The sequence below is a fragment of the Cyanistes caeruleus genome, chromosome 5 (genome assembly GCF_971803275.1).
Source record: "Cyanistes caeruleus chromosome 5, bCyaCae1.hap1.1, whole genome shotgun sequence".
Lineage (NCBI taxonomy): Eukaryota > Metazoa > Chordata > Aves > Passeriformes > Paridae > Cyanistes > Cyanistes caeruleus.
In genome coordinates this window covers 56,231,697-56,252,287 of record NC_141705.1, presented here as the reverse complement: position 1 = coordinate 56,252,287, position 20,591 = coordinate 56,231,697, and the positions used below count along the sequence as shown (strand labels likewise).

The 20,591-nt window shown below is 41.1% G+C and overlaps 1 protein-coding gene and 1 pseudogene across 2 annotated transcripts in view; one reads left to right on the top strand and one right to left on the bottom strand.

Moving 5' to 3' along the window:
• ARHGAP24 (Rho GTPase activating protein 24) overlaps nucleotides 1–18,231 on the bottom strand; it is a 215,123-nt gene extending 196,892 nt beyond the window's left edge. For both annotated transcript variants that reach the window (XM_086889240.1, XM_086889242.1), the window contains exon 1: nucleotides 16,180–18,231. The gene's annotated coding sequence lies outside the window, so the exon portion shown is untranslated. The remainder of the gene's footprint in view (nucleotides 1–16,179) is intronic.
• On the top strand, nucleotides 16,884–18,472 carry LOC111928820 (U4/U6 small nuclear ribonucleoprotein Prp31 pseudogene; annotated as a pseudogene).
• The last annotated feature ends 2,119 nt before the right edge of the window (nucleotides 18,473–20,591 follow it).

The following is a 20,591-nucleotide window of genomic DNA, read 5'->3' as shown; positions in this document are numbered from 1 at the left end:
CTCCTGTTCATGTCGCCAGTGGTGAGCTAGTTAAAGCACAAGTCTAAGGTTTGACAGTGGGGACTGAAGACAGCTCTGTCATTGTTGTCAAACTATAAAGCCCTCAACAGCTTGCAGCAGAGTGAAATTAAGTAGACAATGACTTTCCTCTGTGCTATTCCATTGTTCATTTTCCTCTGGACTATCCCTCTCTGTTTCTTACCCTTCTCCAGTTTCTTCAGTACATGATAGAAAGACATAGTACATATTTAAATAGCTACTGCAATTATTTCACTACCAGGAGAATGGAAAAAAAGGCTGAACCCATGCTTGCTGAACTTCTCTTGATGGTGGTGTTCTCCCTGTTTTTTCAAGTTGAATCCTGCCTTGCAATAGCATCTGTGTTTCATATCCCCTTGCTCAGCTTCTTTGAAGTGTGGCTTTCCTTTGGGAATTTTTTGCTTAGAATACAGTAATACAGCAGGAGCACCACCATGAAGGTGTGTTCCTTGCAAGCACTTCATTTGATGGAATAAAGCACTACAATATGTTTTATTCTCCTGCAGTCCATTGGGACCACAGCAGTATGGAGCTGGTCTGAAGCTGACCATGAGGTAATAATCAGCATCTTGCAACAACTTTACGCATTATGCGAAAAGCATGAAATTAAAAAATTTGGATAACAAAGAGGAAAGATTGGAAGCAGTCCACTGTCCAGAGTTTGGAAATGTATGAATCAAATCATGGTGTTGCTCCATGGTCACTAAATTCTTGGGAATTGTAGCATTTCAATGATGCTTTTAGTTACAACTGATACTCATTTAGAGGCTTTTGTTCAACTTTTTTTTGTAATCTTCAGCTGCACTATGAAGGAGTGAATATGAAAACAGCATGAGAGTGTTCTGGTAACAAATTACCACAATTTGCATTGTCACAGAACCATAACAAATTTCCAGACTTCTTTGAGAAGAAACCTACAGCAACTTTAATTGTCCTTGCAGCAACCATCTAAGCACTAACCTTTCAAAAATTCATCCATACCCATCACCATATCATGTTTTCCTCTGGCAACATCCAAAAAAAATAAAAGGTCCTGTAAGGTTTCTGTCAACTATTTTTCACTTCTTCAGAAGCATTATAACAATTTTTTTTCTTCAGCTGAGTGAACTGAGCCACAAGGGCTGAAATGTTCAAGTCCACACACAAAAAAAGAAAAACATTTCATGATTAAAAGAAATCAGACTTGGTTCTTTATTATAACTCCTAGTCATTAGTCTACTTCATCCCTTTAATTATTTGGTATTTCTTCATCTAAGCCTGTTAGAGAAGCTAAGCTAGATGTAGCACACCTAATTAAAGCTGAGCTTCAGCATTCAGCTCTTGTCTATCTGGAAACTGCTATTATGAGACTCTTGTTGGCCAAATAAAAATGCAAATGTTCTCTTATGACAGAGCTGGTGATGAACTAAGAAATATCCCTCTCATTAAAGGTGCAGTCATCTCACTTAGCGTTTCAGGTCATTGAAACCACTTGGGGGAACTTCCTCCTGGAAGAATAGCCCTAGATTTATGGTGACTAAAGAAAAGCTGATGCTTTAAGTGTTGAAAGGAGGTGTGCAAATATTAGATGATTGTAAATCCGCTTAAGAAAGTGTAAGGCTGTCAAGGCCAACTGTTGCAAGGCATTACTCATTTATACAACCTAACAGCTCTGCATTCCTCCTGAATGCTATAGCCACCCTGTCAACACAGGCAGTGTATTCTTTTGCTACAGACACACAGAAAAGTTAACTTTAAAAGCCAATACAAGTGCAGCCATGATTCTTTGGTAAAAACTTCATTTTTCTGCTTTTGGGCTTTGGGGAATAGGAAATAGTTATTTCCTAGACAGGTTTATTGCTCTCCTAGCCACACGCCACCCTGGGACAATGTACAGACAAGCAAAATGCTTACAACAGAAACTGTGAAGACAATACAGACATTCTGTGCCACATGCTAAAAACTCTGCTCTGCACAGCAGTTCTGCCCTTACTCTAAAATGTATTAAATAATTCAGTGCATCATGGAGACTTTCAGACAAGGTTCTCTGTCTGTCATGACAAGAGCAGCACAAGCAGAAGGCCATTTTTAAAATAAAATAAAAGCATATTACAGCAAGGTAATTATGTTCTGGACATAATTTGGATGTCCATTTACTCAATGACAATGAGTTCATTATCCTGTTCACTCTGAACATCCAGTGCTGCTTGAAGAAAATAAAAACAGGATCTGTGAGTCCCAGGCTGCTGTGCAACTGGTACAGTATGAAAGCTCTTCTCTGCCAAGCACCAAAGTATGGCTGTTGTGGTCAGAAAGAACATTTAACATGGCTTTCCACTGAGGAGACAAAATTTCATATTTCTGATAGCATTGACAACAATTTAAAAGTTGGCCTTCGCTAGGATGAAAATCCTATACTCAGAGATGCCATACAAATTGTTATTTGTTAAATGCAGAAAGTCTTTCTTCCACAGACACTCTTCCCCACTTTTTTTTTCCTCACAACAATGATCTAATATTTCAGACATCCATCAAAAGTCTTTCCACCTATTCTTCATCTCCATGTTTCTAGATCCATCATTACCACGTTATTTGGCATTCTTCTGTAAGGGACCTCTACCACATTTAAGCTCTCCTAAAAGCACAGTACCTTTCACCTTTAATTAGTACAGATTCCTACAGTGGAAATTGCCTTATCAGTGGGAACACTGCAGTAAGTCTGTTCCAACAGCTGATTTTAGGGGGTTTACCTAGAACATAATTTTATGTAGCTTTAATAACCTTTTATAACCTAAAATAACCTGAGAACTTTGCAGTCTGCATGATGTGATCTGGGCATTCCTTGATGTTAGGACTTTCCATTTTCTTTCCTCTTCCAACTTCAAGAAATGTTTAATGGAAAAATTACAGCTAATTTTCCTCCCAGCCTGAAGTTCCTTACCAAAAAAAATAAACATACTCCTTCTTTACCATTTTCCAAGAAACAGACAACATCCCCATAAAATCTTTTAAATTAATTATGTGCTCTGTCTTAGCTTTCACAGGTATTAGCAAAACAATAGCTCAAGTTATGTCCCCACCTTCCAGATGGTGAAAAAAAACAAAAAGCATTCAGTGGCCATGGTTTCCTTAACAGGCAATAATTGCACTAACATGCTACACTGTGTGTTTGCTAATTAGACTAAACTCCATGCACACATTCACATCAACACACGGATTCTGGGCCATTTGTGGCAGAGCTCTCCTAGCTACATTTGAAGCTACTCCTGTTGATTAATTACTTCCTTGTATTAAAAAGAATATACGGACAAGTATCTACAAGATCAGCCTCCAGGCCTCTTGTTTGTATCTGCAGCAATATTTCACCAGGGTTATTCAGCATTACTTAGCCTTGCACGGCGCCTCTGCAATAGCTGAGTTTCCCTACTGGCTGTCACATGCAATTTTTATGATCCACTTCTTCTACAGCATGAAAGCCTCTCTCCATCAGCACCATCACACAGAGCACCTTCAGAGCTCTGCTTTTAAGGGGAGATACTGATGCCTGGTAGTTCAGCTGAGCTGCTGGCACATGTATGAATGCAATAGTGCCATTCATCTGCTTAACTTTACCAACACAATCCACCTGCTGGCCATTTTGAGCTGAGTAACTTCAGAAGACCAGGAAACTCACACAAAGAGAGCAGGACTACAAAACACATCTTAAGCTGTGCTCTGCAAAAGCAGCATTCAATGATTGTCTGTGCAAAATTTTGGAAATTCTTTTTATCCATACTGAGTATTATCTCTACTGCAATTTTCACTGTAAGAAAACTGACAAAACATCAGAGCTACAGCCTGAATCTGCTTCATATCAGTGTCTCCAAAGCAGGAAAGGTTTACCTCAGCTTCAAAGAAAGAGAAGGGTATAAACCAAGTCTTTTTAAAAGAACCTACAGTTCAAACATTACTTCTGAAAGCCTCAGTGCTCACAACAACACACTGACATTTGTTTTCCTCAAGAATTAGTAGTACCTTTGTGCCTCAGCAAGCTGGAGGCCAGATCACCCACAGTTCTGAAAAGGTGAAGTAAAACACAGATACTAGAATTCACTGAAGTATGTTGAGTGGTTTTCTTCTGATTTATCCTTTACAACGTGCCACACTAAGACTGGTGTTCACAAAAGCAAATGTCTTTAGGTAGATCTGCATCATGGATACCTGAACGGCTCATTTCATTTTGTTTTCAAAATTACTTGTCCCATCCTTGTTACAGAAATCATCAGTGTTCTTCCATTCATGCTAATCTTTAGACTAAATCTATATAATAAAGCAAGCATAAGTAACTGGCTGGATAATTGAAGCCTGAACATCTAAAAAATGTTTCAGAGCATGATTAAAAATCATCTGAGCTGACCCTGGAAGCTTCTAAGGAACAACTCAGTTCTATGTCTAACCATAATTAGGAATTTCCTGCAGTCTCTGAAGCATGGTCCATGAGAAAAATTAGGAGATACTAGAAAAAGGGTCAGCAAATTGCTGGTGAAAAAAATTCTTGCACAAGAACTATATTAGCAGTAGAACACAGTGGAAACAACACAGAGCTGAAACATTTAGTAAGGCATACTGAGAAGAAAAACTAAGCAACATCCAGTCATCACTAAACTATTTCATTAGAGAGGAAATATTTACCAATAAACTTGTTTTAAAAGAAAATACAGCAGCTGGAAATACTTGGTGAAGACAAGACAGACATGAACAAGTATAGCTAGACAAATTTCTGAGATGCAGCAGGTGTGTCTGCTACCCACAGGAGAGTTTTAAATTAGGTCAGATGTATGTCTTAGCAGTTGTTTTGTTCAAACATTTGCTGAGCCTGCATCATGGGAGTTCAGACTGGACATCAGGAAAAGATTCTGAGAGAATGGCCCAGAGAGAAAGTGAGTGGTCAATGGAACAGGATCCCCAGAGAACTGGTCATGGCACCAAGTCTAACAGAGTTCAAGGAGTGTCTGGATGGTGCTTTTAGTCATATGGTTTAGTTTTAAATAGTCCTGCGAGGAGCAGAAAATTGGACTTGATGATCCTTATGGGACCCTTCCAACCTGAGGTACTCATAGACGGATACAGGCCTGGTCTGGCCCCACCAACTACTGTTTGTCCTTCATCCTAATCATACAGACAGAAAGCAGCAGCTTCACTTGTTAGAACGATTTGAGAATAACCTTTTTTCCTCAACCTTGTCTAGATTAGTCTTTTTCACTCTTACTTCACCACCTACACAGAACTTGTTAGTTGCTACTTTGGAGTTAATGAGGGCTACAGTTACAGCCTCCCAGAGCACCGAAAGAGGAGCACAAAACATAAGGTATGTAAAGCACTGGTTCTGTAGGTGAGGAAAAATGAGCATTTCAAGCACAGGTTTTCACTGATGAACCTGCAGCTTCAGCAGATTGCACAAGACCAGAGAGGTGTCCAGTGTTTCTTGTCCTGTTTAATATCTTTAATGATGATGTAGGTGAGGGGATTGAGTCCACCATTGGCAAATTTGCAAATGACACCAAGCTGGGTGGGAGAGTTGATCTGCTGGAGGGTAGGAAGGCTCTGCAGAGGGATCTGGACAGGCTGGATCAATGGGCTGAGGCCAACAGCATGAGGTTACACAAGACCAAGAGCCAGGTTGCAGCTGGGTCACAACAGGCATCCCTCAACCACAGTCTGAGAGATGAGTGGCTGGAAGATGGTCCAGTGGAAAAGGACCTGGGGGTGCTGGCTGTCAGCAGCTGAACATGAGCCAGCCTGTGACTAGGTGGCCAAGATGGGCAACAGCACCCTGGCCTGTTTCAGCAACAGTGTGGCCACAGGAGCAGGGCAGGGATTGTCCCCCTGTACTGGGCACTGGTGAGGCCTCACCTGGAGTGCTGTGTCCTGTTCTGGGCCTCTCAGTTTGGAAGGAAAACTGAGGTTCTGGAGCAAGTCCAGAAACAGGCAACAAAGCAGACACTCAGCCAGACTCACGAGAGTCTTTTTCACCCTTCCACATTTGCTGGTCTTGTCTGTGAATGCTGACTTGGCTGTCCAGTTGTGATTATCCCCTCACAGAGCACTGCCCTCACGTCCCTGCCTACAGTGAATGCAAGTGTCTGATAAAGGAGCATAACTGCACCAAGACAGTCACTTAACTGGAGTGTTTCAGCAGACAGGAGGCTGCACTCCAGCAGGCTGATTACAAAACCTCCAAGGCAATAGTAATTCAACTTTGATAGCCAGAGCATTGCTGGAATTACAGTAGTATTTCATCTCTGAAAGGAGTTGTTCATTATCTTGCTCAATGATCTCATCTCAGGATCCATCACTCGCTTGTTCAGTTGTTTTTACTGCAGTATCTGGAGCTTAAATCACGAACTGTTTTAGAAACGGCAGACTTGACTGAGCCAAACTACAGAGGCATATGAGCAAGACGCAAGAGTTAAGTTCAGTCAGAGCTACTTCAGTTTATCAGAGTGGAAAGGTAGCAAAAAAGGACTTTTACTGCACACAACAGGCAGCCCTTGGCTGGTGCTTGTGCTCCCAAATGTGGGACAGTTGACCGAAATCAGGCATAAACTTAAGCAGCCTCTCCTTAACCCTTCTCTCTGTTAAACTCTTATACAAAATTGCCTTTCAGGCATGAAGCATCTGCACCAAATCAGACATCCATCTGAGCACAGACAAGCAGAACACTCTCCAGGTATAAGAACAGAAAGAGCAGAGTGCAGAAGACAAAGGGTCAAATATAAAGCTGGCAACAGGCCCAAAATTTGCATTTCTACTCCTGAAAAACTTCTCCTGCACCTCCTGATCGAGCAGCTCTCAGGTACTGGAGCACACAGCTCAGGAATGTTCTCTGGGTATGCCAGTATGGGATAATATTCATGCTCTACTTAATCCAGGAAAATATTTGAGCTGTAGTTAGACTAAGTACTAATCTGCAACCGGAGTTATACTGTCATCCCAGAGTCTTCTCAGTTTCTGAAACAACTGAGAAAGGATATGAAGAGCACTACTACATTATTTCTAATTGGGAGGCAGATTGCAAATATACATCACTGCCATCAAGTAACGCTGAGTTTTAAACAGTTAAGATGTACACTTGGACTCATCATAAACTAGGCAGAATTATAATTCTCATTTTTTCAATTACTGGAGTCACTTTGCACAAGAGAAATATATCAAAGTTTTCTCATTAGGCTTTTTATGTAGTCATTTTATCTGTACAAATGGAATATAAGAAATGACCAAAACAGCTCAGAGGTGTAATACTCTTTAGAAATGAAAACTAGTGTTTTGTGTCCTAACTACCACTTTTAGATTTTAAAATTGCACATTATTTTGACATTCTAAAAAAAGTACATTTAAGTGGGATCTGAAATCCCACTGAAACCTCTACAGGCTAAATGTCAGCAATGTTTAACACTGGAGAATTCTGCTGCAGCAGTGTAATCTCTACATCAGTGGAGCTGAATAGGTTTGCTTATAAAACACATGCAACTACACAGATGTCCTTTACTAAAGAAAATATTTAGCCCTATTTCCATTACACAGAAGTTTGCATGTCAGGGAATCCAGCACACTAAATATATTTAAATTTAATATATATAATTTTTGTTGGGTTTTCTTGTTGTAGCACATACACATAAATAAAGGGAAAGGGAAGTAGTAAGTTACATGCTTATGAAATGCTATCAATTCTGCATAGTGAATGGAAGAAAACACGATTACTATTCCATTCTAAGCAGTCAGACATTGTACTAAAAAGTATAATGGAGAAATTGATTGCAGAGGAAAATAAACCAGGAAATTTCTTCAGAGAGCAATAGTGGCTAAACACCATTAATTGGTATTGTACATTTTCTATGGAGCTCTTTGTGAAGGCAGTAAAGTTTAAAGATACATTTACTTAATAAAAGACTGATGTCACTCCTCCTTCCAAGCAGTTCAGCTGACCTTACTGCCCCACAACCCTTTTTTTTTGTGGGAGAAGTTAATCTGAGTCCTCTTGCTTGGCACCTACAGGAAGGGCAGTAAACCCTGGAAGGAAAGCACTGTAAACACCAGCTGATAAATTTTCATGTGTGTACATGAAAAGAATAAGACTTCTGTGTAACAAAGGCAGTCTAAAGTGCTATTTTTCATTGAATGGATGATTTTTTTTTTAAATGAGCTGAGTCACAGATTGTCAAACATGAAATGCTGACTTTTTAACCTTTGATTTGTCTGAATCACAACAGGAAAAATAAATAGATGATAAAACTAGTAAAGAATTTGTCTTTTCTGTTTTGCAAAAAAAGTTTCCCACAATAAAACTGATACTCTAATTTTAAGCTTCTGAACAAGACATTCTTCTAAAGCTTTGTATCCATTGGTACTATAAATCAGAAGCTTTTAAGTTAATTTCATTTATTTTAATGTCTTCTCATCAGGAAAATTTCATGCTTCAACATGCTGTTCTTTCAAATCAGAAAATAACTTTATTATTACAGCTATGGGGAGGGTTATTGCTGCTTTAACAAGTTAGATTTTAATCCTGGCTCCTGCCTCAGTGTTTGATGAAAAAGAAATCTGAAAAATCAGAGCTGATAACATCCATTTCCCAAATGATGAAAACAGGTGTACTTCCTATTTATTTCCATGGATGACACTAAGTCATGTCATACCTAAGGCTCAGACAACTTTGCATCAAAGAGTTGCTTTTAATTGCTTTTATTCTAAAAGTACAAGTAAACTGATTTGAGTTTTTGTTTGCTTGTTAGGCTTGTTTTTAAATCTTTAATTCTTGGTGGCTGCTACCTCCAGAGTACACCTTTCCATTTCCTCTTGGAGTTTTCATTAAACTACAAGCTAAAATGTGTCCAGAACTCATGTGATGTGATCCTGGCCCAAACTTTTGCCTTCTGTGAGCTTTTTAAACTCAATCTTTGCTTTTCACCTGCCTCTTGGAGGCTCCCTCTCCCTGTTCAAGCTCACAGCACCTTCTTTGCAGACAGCCCCAGTTAACCCAGGCTGCCTAGGAATGGGTGCAAGTGGAAGAAAAATTGGAAGACAGCAACCACATTGAATCAAGTTTGTTACAGCTGAATATGAGCTCTATTATGAAATAAAGAAAACCAAGAACAGCTGCAATGACCATGCTGACAAAACAAACAAGAACCTAGATAAATTGTTCCAGCTTTACTGTTGTGTGACATAGGGAGTTTTGACGTTCACTTCAGATCAGTGTGCCTAAATCCACTTAGGATCAGTTTAAACCGCATCAGTTTAAAACAAATTCCAGCTGGTGCCACTAAATATACACCAAGTGTGCCTGTTTTCTTCTGTCACATGGTTCACACTAGTGGAACACCAAATTTAGTTTCCAGTCTCAATTTTCTACTTCTACCGCTATGCCAGACAGAACAAAAGAAAAAAAAAGTCGTGGCAAGGAAGCATGCAGTGAAAGACCCAACAGGATTATTCTTCACTGAGTATATATGAATATTTTAGTTCAGTTTTGTGGTAACACTTGATAATCAAACATCACAACTGTAGGTAGGAGTAAAAGCAGGAGAGCTGTCAACTTAGTTTTTTTAATATTTAACTTAGTAGCCCAGTGTACTGGGCTTATACACCAGCAAGAAAAATGCTTCCTTTCATCACCAATGAATTAATATCACTGTGGAGGAGCAGCTCATCACATACAGAGCTCAAAGCAAAATTTCAGCCTGTTTTATAAAATCCATGTGCCTGAAATCAGACAACCAACAACAACAACAACAAATAAAACCACATAAACCCTCCAAACAAAGAACAACCCACAAAGCCAAAACAAAAAAATAGAGTAGACATGCCCAATACATATAAAAGTAATTCCAGGTGTTCTCAGAGTTTCCTGAAACACCATCTCCGTACTTTCCTCCCTCACAAAAAAAGGTGCTTATCAAGTTACCTGTATTTTGACCTACCTTGAAGCCATCAAGTTATTACCACATCAATAGTGAAAAAAAAAAAATATGTGTAAACTGTGAAACTTTTCAGTGTCTGAAAACAGAGCTGCCTGTTGTTTGCAACGTCCTGTGTGCACCAGGGAACAGGGAGAGGAAAAAAATGTAAGTGAAGCGAATAAAAAGAAGGCGAGTACTGCATTAATATGCTGATAATCTGGCCCATGATAGCCCTTTAAGGGGTTTTGATACACAAGATGAAAGGAAAAGTTGATCAAGAGAGAATAAATTACTTTCAGTGTTACCAGAGACACTTTTTTCCAATAATACTACAGAGATCTAACAGTACGGTTAAGGCAAACAGATTATTGTAAAGAAACTACCAAAGATTTCGCAATATACTGAGCCAAAAATATTACATGACTGTGTTTTAAGGCACTTCTGGACACAGTACTTGAGCTGTTTACTGAGCAGTCCACAAGCAGCCTACTCAGATATTTGATTTTATCGATGCAGGCCACCCACATCCGACCCAGTAAAAGTGCACATGTGCAAGAAGAATCCCCCCAGAACAGTGCATCTTTTTTATATAATCTGCCCTTTGGCAAACAAAACCTCTTGTTTTCTGTTGTGTTCATACAGAAAGAAATCCAGTACATGATTTCATGGAAAGTACACTGGAAACATTTCTGTATCACTGAGCGTGGCATTAAGTCAACACAGGAATTTCTTCTGAGACTTGTCAATACCTCAGCATTTCTTTTAGTTCCAAGTTTATAGAAGAATACAAATACAAGATGTTTACACATCACAAATGTACCTAATGCGTTTCAGTCTGGCAAGGTAGATTTGAGAATCCTTGAGAAAAAAATGAAAGGACAAACTAGAGTTGCTCATTATAGGAGGTGCTGGACAACACATGCTGACAATTACTATGCAACCTGAAAATGTGTATTTCGCTTGTATTTCCATTACAGCAGAAGGAAGGATGAAAAATAACAGAAACTGTGTTTCATCTTTTTTTCTTTTTCCAAAACCTACAATTTATTCATAGAAAAACACTTGTGGGCAACCTGTAAGGTTTCAGGGAGAGCGAGGAGAAATAGAGCCTAAAGCAGAAAAAAAAAAAAAGCAAAAAGAAAAGAGGTGAAAGAAAAAAATTTAAATGCAGTGAACAAAACCCCATCAGCCACCAGAGAACTACCACCATGTTTCAGTTTGGTTTAGAAACTGTAGCCTGCACTGACTGAACAATTCGGCATTTATACTTTCAAATTATTCCTTATGTGGGGATCCAGTTCTCATGTCTCAAGTCAAACATGAGTACCTAGGAAAGAATAAGCCCTTGGCATAAAATGAACATGCAATGTTTCTATATACAGCACTGAAAGGACCTTTCTCTTCTAGAGACAGAAAAAGTGAAAAATAAACAGATCTACTGCAAAAGTATTTGCAGCACCACACTATTCTCATGCTTCTTACCAGTCAGCACAGATCTCAACAGAGACACCAGGGAAACAGAGAACAGTGGGATCTAAGGCCTCCCATCAGATACAGGAACGCCTACAGGACCAGGTCATGGGAAAACTGAGCTTTGCTGTGGCCACTGTTGTGTTTATGTAACACCTACAGAGAAAATCAGTTTTGATTACTGGAGATTTATTACCAGCCAAGATGCATTCCCTTCCCTCAAACAGCACTTCAGATAGATACTATCTAAGACAGGAAACTTACCCAAGGATTAAAAAAAAAAATCACATTGTGAATAAGATCATATTCAGCATTTAAGGATTTTATTTATGTTCACAGCATGAACAGTCTTTTGTGAATTAGATGGCACACTGCAACTGTGCCTCAAAGCAAACTGGGCAGCAGAAGATGCTGTGTAATAAGCAACTAATAAAAAGCACTCAGCACACAAATGCTGAAAGATCACCTCACCTCTTTTATGCAGTGACTATTAGCTTCTGTATACACCTAGACACCTTGATTTGTGCATCTCTTTCAATTTTTTATGACATAATGATCATCTCAAGCCATCTGAAAGTACAACAAAGGGGGGACATCCATGAGCAACTTCTTTGTTAGGCACAGCAAGCATCCATAGTGACTCACCACACTCAGCCATTCACCTGAATAAAAACATGCCACTAAAATAGGAAATTCAAGTTTCAAAGGTGCTAAGTATAAAGTCTTAAGAGGCCATGAGAAATGTTGTCACTATTCATTTTTGTATTTCACTTGACTTACCCATCTGTCTCCATGACTTCACATTGTCAGCCACATTTGAATTGTAGAGGAATGAGATAGGTCTAACACCATATTAAGTAGCAATGGCACTTAGTTTCCCATATGAATGATACTGTCTCCTGCCTAATAATATTTCATTATAGCAAGTCTGTTTACAAAACAACTAAAAAGTCCAGATCAAATGTAAAAGAAAAAGATGTTACAGTCTACATTTTATTAGCAGACAGTATGCAGTTGTGGGGTAAGCCTACAAGCCTTTTGTAGGAAGAATGGCAAGCTGTATCCTCAGTTATGTAGTTGGATAGCACAGTGTTGACTGATGAAAGCTTTTCTCCTTGCATCCTACAGATTGTTTCCAAGGCAGTTAATGTCTGGCTGTACTGTAATGTTAGTTCCCAATAAACATCTCATTATTTTGCTCTGTTCTGCTCAACAATCCCCTTTCAAAAACAATCACCCAACCCCATCAAAACTTATTGAAGTTTTCTATTTTCTGGTCTTGCATGTCTCACACTATGTAATGCATTCAGATGGAGACCAAGGGATTTAGTGTTGAGGTCAAGTATAAGTTACAGAAGAAAAAAAAAAATCTTTTTTATGCTGAGAAAAACTGCTTCTTGAAGTGTACTTAACTTTTAATGCAGTGTGCACTTGGAAGCCACGAGAGAGTTAAACCTGCCCCAGACCTTGCCAGCTGCTCTGTGCACTTCCGAAATAACCTTGTGAAGGAGCTAGCAACAATCTGTGCCCCAGCTCCCAGAATGCCAGGCATTCACACATTACTGCGACAGATGCTCCATTACGGCACTGCAGCTTTCTGTACTGGCACACTTCCATTTGTTCCCAGACATCATCCCCACTGACCTCCTACAGGCCTCAGATCAAAAACAAAGTGAGGGAAACTGCATTCAGGATCTCAGACAAAATGTAGCTTTCCCTCAGTATAATGTTACCTGACAAGCCAAAACCAAAGCCACACCAGATTTCAGCTGCAGTCATAGTATCACACTCTGACAGTGTCATTAAGGCTGTGCATACATTAGTAAAACTAGCACATAACAATTGAACCTGGCAGAACTCTGTCCATCCCAAGGATGCATCAAATTTTCCCAGTTACTTAATCACCACAAGACAAGGTGTGATTGGCAAAACCAAGCAGCATATCCTGGTTGTTCAAACGGGTCATGAGGTTTCCTCAGATATAATTGAAAAAGATGGCCTTCAACTTCAGCTTCACTCCCAAGAATCTTGGAAAATATAGTGCTATTTATCAATACCCCAAACAGTTGGGTGAAGTTTGTATTTTCCGCAGACCTTCTGTGTCATGACTGATACTGAAATTTTTTTTTCTGCATTATAAAGGGATTTCAAAGTAAAATCTTCCCAATCACACAGATCAGTCTCCACAGCAGATCCTTTTCACATAAGTGTTTGCCAAAAAGATGATACTCATGGGAAAGTATTTTTTTTTACACTCAGCTAGGAATGTTCAAACAAGTTTGTTCCTGTAACTGTACGAAAATTATGACACAGAGAAGGCATGAGAATGAACGCAAACAAACCCTATCGGTGAACTGACACTTGAAATAATGTACACATATCTGGTGTAGAGAACTCAGATACTAATTAATAAAGGAGCAGCAATGCTTGAATATTTTGCCAAAACATGCATAAGATGGTTAACCTAGAGCTGGTTGTATAACCTGAAATACACTTGCCTTAAATCTCCTTCCCTTCTATAACCTGCTCTTACCTACAGTAAAAAGGTATCTGTACCTGAAGGACACTCTGCATCATTTCATATTCTTTGTTTCAGAATTTGTATCACTTGCAAGCAAACAGATCTGGAACTCAAGCCAAATAACAAGTCCCTGAACTGGTATAAATCAGTTTTCAATATACAACATACAGTGAGTGGTCAAGCAATTTTGCATTAGCACAGTCAAAAAAAAACCTCTGAACTTTAGAGTGCTCCTATGACATTTGATGTGGAAGTGTTCATGGGGAAGATGAGGGGCTGGAGAATGACCAGCAAACAGTGGGTGGCAGCCACCTCTAGTCCTCCAGCTCTTCACCTGATGAGCCATAAGTCCTATAAACCATCTCCCACTAGGTCCACAGAGGCACCCTCTAATTTGTGAATAACTTTTTTATGGGTCCTCTGGGTATCCAGACAGAGGTCATCTCTACGGTCACTGCTGTGCAGCTCCAGAAAGCTGGAACAACTGAAAACATTTCATTTGGTCAGAGAAGTGTCAGGAGGCTGAGGTGTCATGGGTCTCACAAGTTCATGGAAGGGGACTTTTTGGCCTTTTGTCTCCTCTGTTGTTTTCTTTTGCTCTGTCCTGGCAGGTGTCATTAATAATCCTTTTGTGGATTTCACTTGGTCTGACCTCTGTTTAGGAGGGAGACTACAGTACATCCTCTTGAAGGACCAGGGAAAAGCCTGGGTGTTATTCCAACGCCAGCTCTGCCTGCTTTAAAGAGAACCTTAAGAGAGCTGCACAGGTAGGGCATTTGAGAGGATGTGTGGGAACATTTACAACAGTGCTCCTTTTGATAGGTGTTTCTTAGTAGCTATTGCCATATTGAAGGAAATAATCCTTGCAAATCCCCATTTAGGACAGCACATGTGTACACACAAACAGATTGGGGTTTTTCGGGCCCATCACCAGGATATCAAGTGGCAGCGAAAACAGCACAAAATGTTCTGCCCCATAAAAATCTCAGATCTTGATGAAGCCATAACAGTTGCCAGGGAGCCAGCTTTCCTGTGTTCTGGGAAAGCAAACACAGATTTGATGTGCCAGGGGTCTCATATTCCACCAAAAACAAACAGTTTCAAGGGTTAAAGTCAGCAGAAGACAGACGTGCTGCTTTTTCCCATCAGCCACCCATATCCTGTGCCAAGTCTGCTTGAGACCACAGTGAGAACTAACTGGAAGTCAGCTGAGGAAGCCTCTGAATCTCTTGCATAGCACAGGTTTGGAAACATTCATCCTTCCCTCAACAGCTGCCTTCAGAAGGTCTTCAAGGAATAATTTGGAACACAGAGGTGACTGGACAATGAAACCCCCAGATCATGGCTATAAATACTTCCTTTCCCCACTGATATTTTTGTTAAGGGCAAATCATGCCACCCTGACACATACTATTCAATCCACTTGCATTAACTACTCAGACAACGTGTTATTAATGAATTAACTTTTCAAAAGCTCATTTAGCTCCTAATTCCACCAGCTTTCTGTGAGATGCCCAGCTCTGATACATCTCAGAGCCTGTATCTCAAATGGACAGAACCAAGTGTCTCCCAGGTCTCTGCTGGCAAAGTTTCTGCACCTGATGCCTTTTTCAACCTAGAAATGAAACAATGCACAATTTCAAGATAATATTAGTATAGGAGGTAATATAGAAGCTTGTCTTCATTGGAAGCCTCCAGAGGCAGTTATGGAGAAATGTCCACAAAAGTCCAGCCCCCACATGGGTGCACATGATTTTAGAAGTTTAGTAAATTAACATAATTGTCAAAAAATACCAATTAGGAGCACAGGGGTAATGCAGTCAGAAGTGAAAGGAAAGCCAATGTCCTTACAAACAATTTGATGGGTGAAGTGTGGGTGTTAATGGTTTTGAAATGGGTCTTCTGATCTCTGCTAATTTTGGCCATTGGGTTTGTTGCAGAGCCTAGACAGCTTGGCTCATGAAACAGACAAGGGTCTGCACAAGCCTGAACTTCTGAACTTTGGGGTAAAATAATAGGTTTAAGGGGAGAATGTGTGGTAGGCCGTTCAGGAAGGCTGTACCTTCCTAGTGCCCCCAAAACTGCAGGAAAGACAAAAGGCCTCCAACAATATTTTTAGTACTAGAGAATCAAGGGTTTACTTTTTCTGGCCTGGATGTGCAACAGAAATCATCTCATCCACACATAGCCCAGGTGTGCAGAGAAAATCATTCCATAACATGTGAATTTTACCTGATTTTTCAGAAACTTCATACAGTCAATGTATGAATCACCATTCATTGGTTCAATGTTCATTGGTTCCAAGTAATGTAATTCTTAGTATTTGGTCTCCTGTTGGTCACAGATCTTTTCGCCTCTGATGCTATTCAGGTTCTCATTCTTATCTCTCCTTTCCCAGAACAGGTGCCTCTGGCTATTCCAGGTTTACTGATTGGAGCTGATGGTTCATTATGATGGTGGTTATCTTTTGTGTATCCTCTCTGCTGCTCCCCCTCTGTTGAGACTGTTAAGCTCATCAGGCCTTCACCTAGTGGAACAATGTCCTGGAAAGAAACAGAAATTCCCTTCCCCCAGGGCACAGCCTTGATGATTGGACTTGATGATATCAAAGATCTCTACCAATGCAGTTCATTCTGTGAACATTTTAAATTTCCTATCTCTAGCACTAGTTCCTCACACAATGGGGAAAGGAAGAGGGCAACATGCAGCCAGGAGTTAAGGACAAAAGGAGGCTGAACCCTCCAAAGCCTAGAGAGAGAAAACCCCACAGGCATACGCCCTGGTGGACTCTCTCCCTTTATTTGAATAAAAGTTGCAGGACTCCTCTGTCATCTCTTTGGACATAAACCTCTGCTGTTTGTGGATTTTCCTGACAGAAGTGACATCAGCATGGCTGTAACAGGAACAGCAGGAGTAGGAATGCTCCCAGTTCAGCCATGTCGCTGGCAGATGAGCTGCTGGCAGACCTGGAGGAGGTGGCAGGGGAGGAGGATGAGGCCGAAGGCTCCAAAGGAGCAGAGGGGAGCTCTTGACTGAAGATGTGAGGGAGGAGCTGGAGCCACCTGAAGCCGTGGAGTCTGTGCGGAGCATTGCCAAGCTCTGGGGGTCCAAGGCTTTTGCTGAGGTCACACAGAAAACTGAGGAATACATTGGGGAACAGCCCAGGGCAGCTGAAGTTTTGGGACCAGTGGAGGCGGCCCCCAAGTACCAGCTGATCATGGATGCAAACAAGCTCATGGTGGAGACTGAGAACAAGCTCAACATCATCCACAAGTTCATATGGGACAAATATTCCAAACAGTTCCTGGAGCTAGATTCACCGGTGCCCAATCCAAACTGTCAATGAATTGGGGAATTCCCTGGATAAATGCAAGAACAACAAGAATGTGCAGCAGATCTTGTCCAATTCCACCATCACAGTGGTCAGCATGATGGCCTCCACCACCCAGGGGCAGCAGCTGTCAGAGGAGGAGCTGGGCAGGATCGAGGATGTGTGTGGCCTGGCACTGAGCAGGGCCAAGCCGCACATCTATGAGTATGTGGAGTCCTGCTGTCCTTCATCGCCCCCAACCTCTCCCTCATCCTCGGGGCCTCCTTGGCTGCCAAGATCATGGGGGTGGCAGGGGGACTGACCCCACTGTCCCAGGCTGCCGGCCTGCAACATCCTCTTGCTGGGGGCCCAGCGCTGGACACTGTCCGGCCTCTCCTCTACCTCCATCTTGCCCCACACCGACTTCATCTCCCACAGCAACATCATCCGATCCCTGCCTCTGGATTTGAGGAGAAAAGCGACACGGCTTGTGGCAGCCAAGTGCACGCTGGCAGCCATGTGGACAGCTTCCATGAGAGACAGGACAGGAAGGTGGGCTGTGGGCTGAAGGAGGAGATCGAGCCCAAGTTCCAAAGTGTCAACAGCCCGCCCCAGTGAAGCTGCTGCCAGTGCTGCTGGACAGGCTGAGGGTGAAGAGGGAGGGCTGGAAGATGAAGGAACACTTGGAGCTGACGCAGATCCACAAACAGGCCAACAGGATGAACGTCTTGGAGATTGAGAATGGCCCCTACCAGGAGGACCTCAGGTTCAGCGTGGGCCACCTGGGCAAGGCCAGCAGTGGCCATGTACGCTAGACCCAGGTCAACGAGGCCACCAAGGCCTGGATCAGCAAAGCCCTGCAGAGGACCCTGCAGAAGCAGAGCGTCATCTACAGGGGCAATTCCACAATCTGGGACCACAGGTCGGGCACGGCCCCGAGCGTGGCCTTCATTCCCCTGCAGGGGCTGGAGAGCGTGAACCTGCAAGCAGCAGAGAAGAAAGAGGCTGAGGCCAGCCTGAAATATTTCTCCAGCATGGCCAAATTTCTCAAGGTCAAGGGGAACAAAAATGGGGACCCCATTTCCCTGACCCCACTGGAATACCCAAATCCCACCCTGCAACCTCCAAATTCTTGAGGATTCCACCTCAATGTCACTTTTTCCATCTTTTCATATATATTAGAATTTGTGGTTGGAGCATCTTAGGGCAGTTGAGGCGGGGTCAGGGGGTCCTGGAAGGATTTTGGATGGTACTGAATGGATTTTGGGGGGGTCCCGAAATAGATTCTGGGAGTCCTGGGGAAAAAAAAGGAAATAAATATATATATATGTACACTACAAAGTTACAAATATATGTGTAAAGAATGCAGAGAATATATAAAACAAAAAAAGGCAAAAATCAGTAGGCATCACTCCCACATAGTACTTTGATATTTAAGAAGTTACCATGGTAACACCTGCACTGCAGCCTGGAGTGAAGCAGGCCTTGCTGCTAGTCCTCTGCTAGAACTACTGGAGCCTGATATTTTATTTCTTACAGTAAGTCAGGGTTAAAAATTCAGCCCAGAAACCAGACAAGAAAACCCTGGCCAGGGTAGCACATTCAGTGCACATTCAGTGAGAAACATTCAGTAGCACATTCAGTGAGAAAATAACTGCATGCAGAACTGTTGATTTTCCTGGGCATTCAATTGACTGAATCTTATGCAAGAAACTTAAAACAACAGAAGCTGATTAAAAACTGGGCCTGGATTAAGTTGTGTTCATGAATTTTACAGCCTCAAAATCAATCTAGAACTGCAGATGCCAAACCCTTATATTAGTACAGCTTCTGAAAATGAGAAATATGATCCTGGGAGAGTATATCATAGTAAGCAGTACACAGGTCTCATTTCTCAAGTTGTTTTTTTTTTCTTAATATCTAAAAAAAAAAATAAATATATATATATATATATAGTCTCTTTGTAATCCTAAGAGTCCTCTCCATCCCCTTGAAATCCATCACCCATGGCACCATGAATTCTGGAGCACCTGCATATGTTTGGTTTATAAACACAAGCTCCGTTTATTTTCTGCCACGCAAAGCAGGCAGCTGCTCACACGCTCTGCACCAGTGAACCCTGGTACACAGTTTCCTTAACTCTCCCACTTTAATCCCAGAAGAGGGTGATGTGCAATATACTAACCTTATCTTCTAAAGGAAGACGTGGAAATACAAACATGTTCCATAAAAGCAGTTTGGGAAGAATTACTTAACAGAAGGAGCAAAGTCCTGTCTGCTTTGTTGTATCACTTTAGGCAAGCTCTGGTTATTTTGCCCACAAAAAGTTGAAAAGACACCTCTTCTGACATCTTCATCTGTGCTTGGCACAAACCACTAAACAATGAAACACCATAACATGAAAAGGCTTCTCAATCATTACTGACCTAAAAGGTAGTGAGTAGTATCAGATCTAAAAATGCCTGCAGAGTTTTCTTTCCACCTTAGCCTTATTCCATGTTCTACCTAATGATGCAATATAATAGTAAATACCAACTCTGCAATCATGGATTAAGAAAAACAGAGGCATTTATCAATTCTCAATTTTCTCTTTCTTTTTTTTTAATGATCAGCTCAAAAGACACCTGATCTTGACTCTGTATCGAAAGCAATAAGTAATTGAGAAAGCTAAAAGGATAATTCATTTCAGCCAATGCCAGAAACTTCTGTTTCCATCACAAAACTCAAATATCACTGAAGCACAAGAGCAGTAAAATGGAAGATGTGCTATAGAGACACATACCTTTATAGCTCATTAAGTAGAACTGTAACTGTTGCATTTACTGAAAAAAGTGTAATGGTTCTGCTTAATGGGGAATTTTATTATTCTAAATTTCATTTGAACCTTTCTTCCAGCTCCTTCAGCTGCCAGTCCTTGTGACTTTTGTTATGCAGGCCCTAGGAATACACAGACCAGCTGCAACAGCTCGGATCCAGTTTCACTTTCTGTTTTATCTTATGGAACTACAAACACTTAATGCTGACCTTCAGAAAATTAACACAGATCACACCCTTCGAAGCATAGCATGATGCTTTCTGCAGTTTGCTTCTGTGGGGAACTTCTGCACAAGTCCAGGCCTTTACCAGTTGCATGTTTCCTCCTAACATCTGTGGCATTGGAAACATCAGACTAGATACCTTGAAGACTATTAGTAACAGAATGAGGTAGCTATAACAAAAAAAACCAACAGTAAATATGCTCAGCTGGTTCCAGTTTTCTCATCTTACCCCTGCCTAACTTGCATTTTGTTCCACCTCTCTCATGCCATAAAGTCAGCTTCCTTGCATGTACACT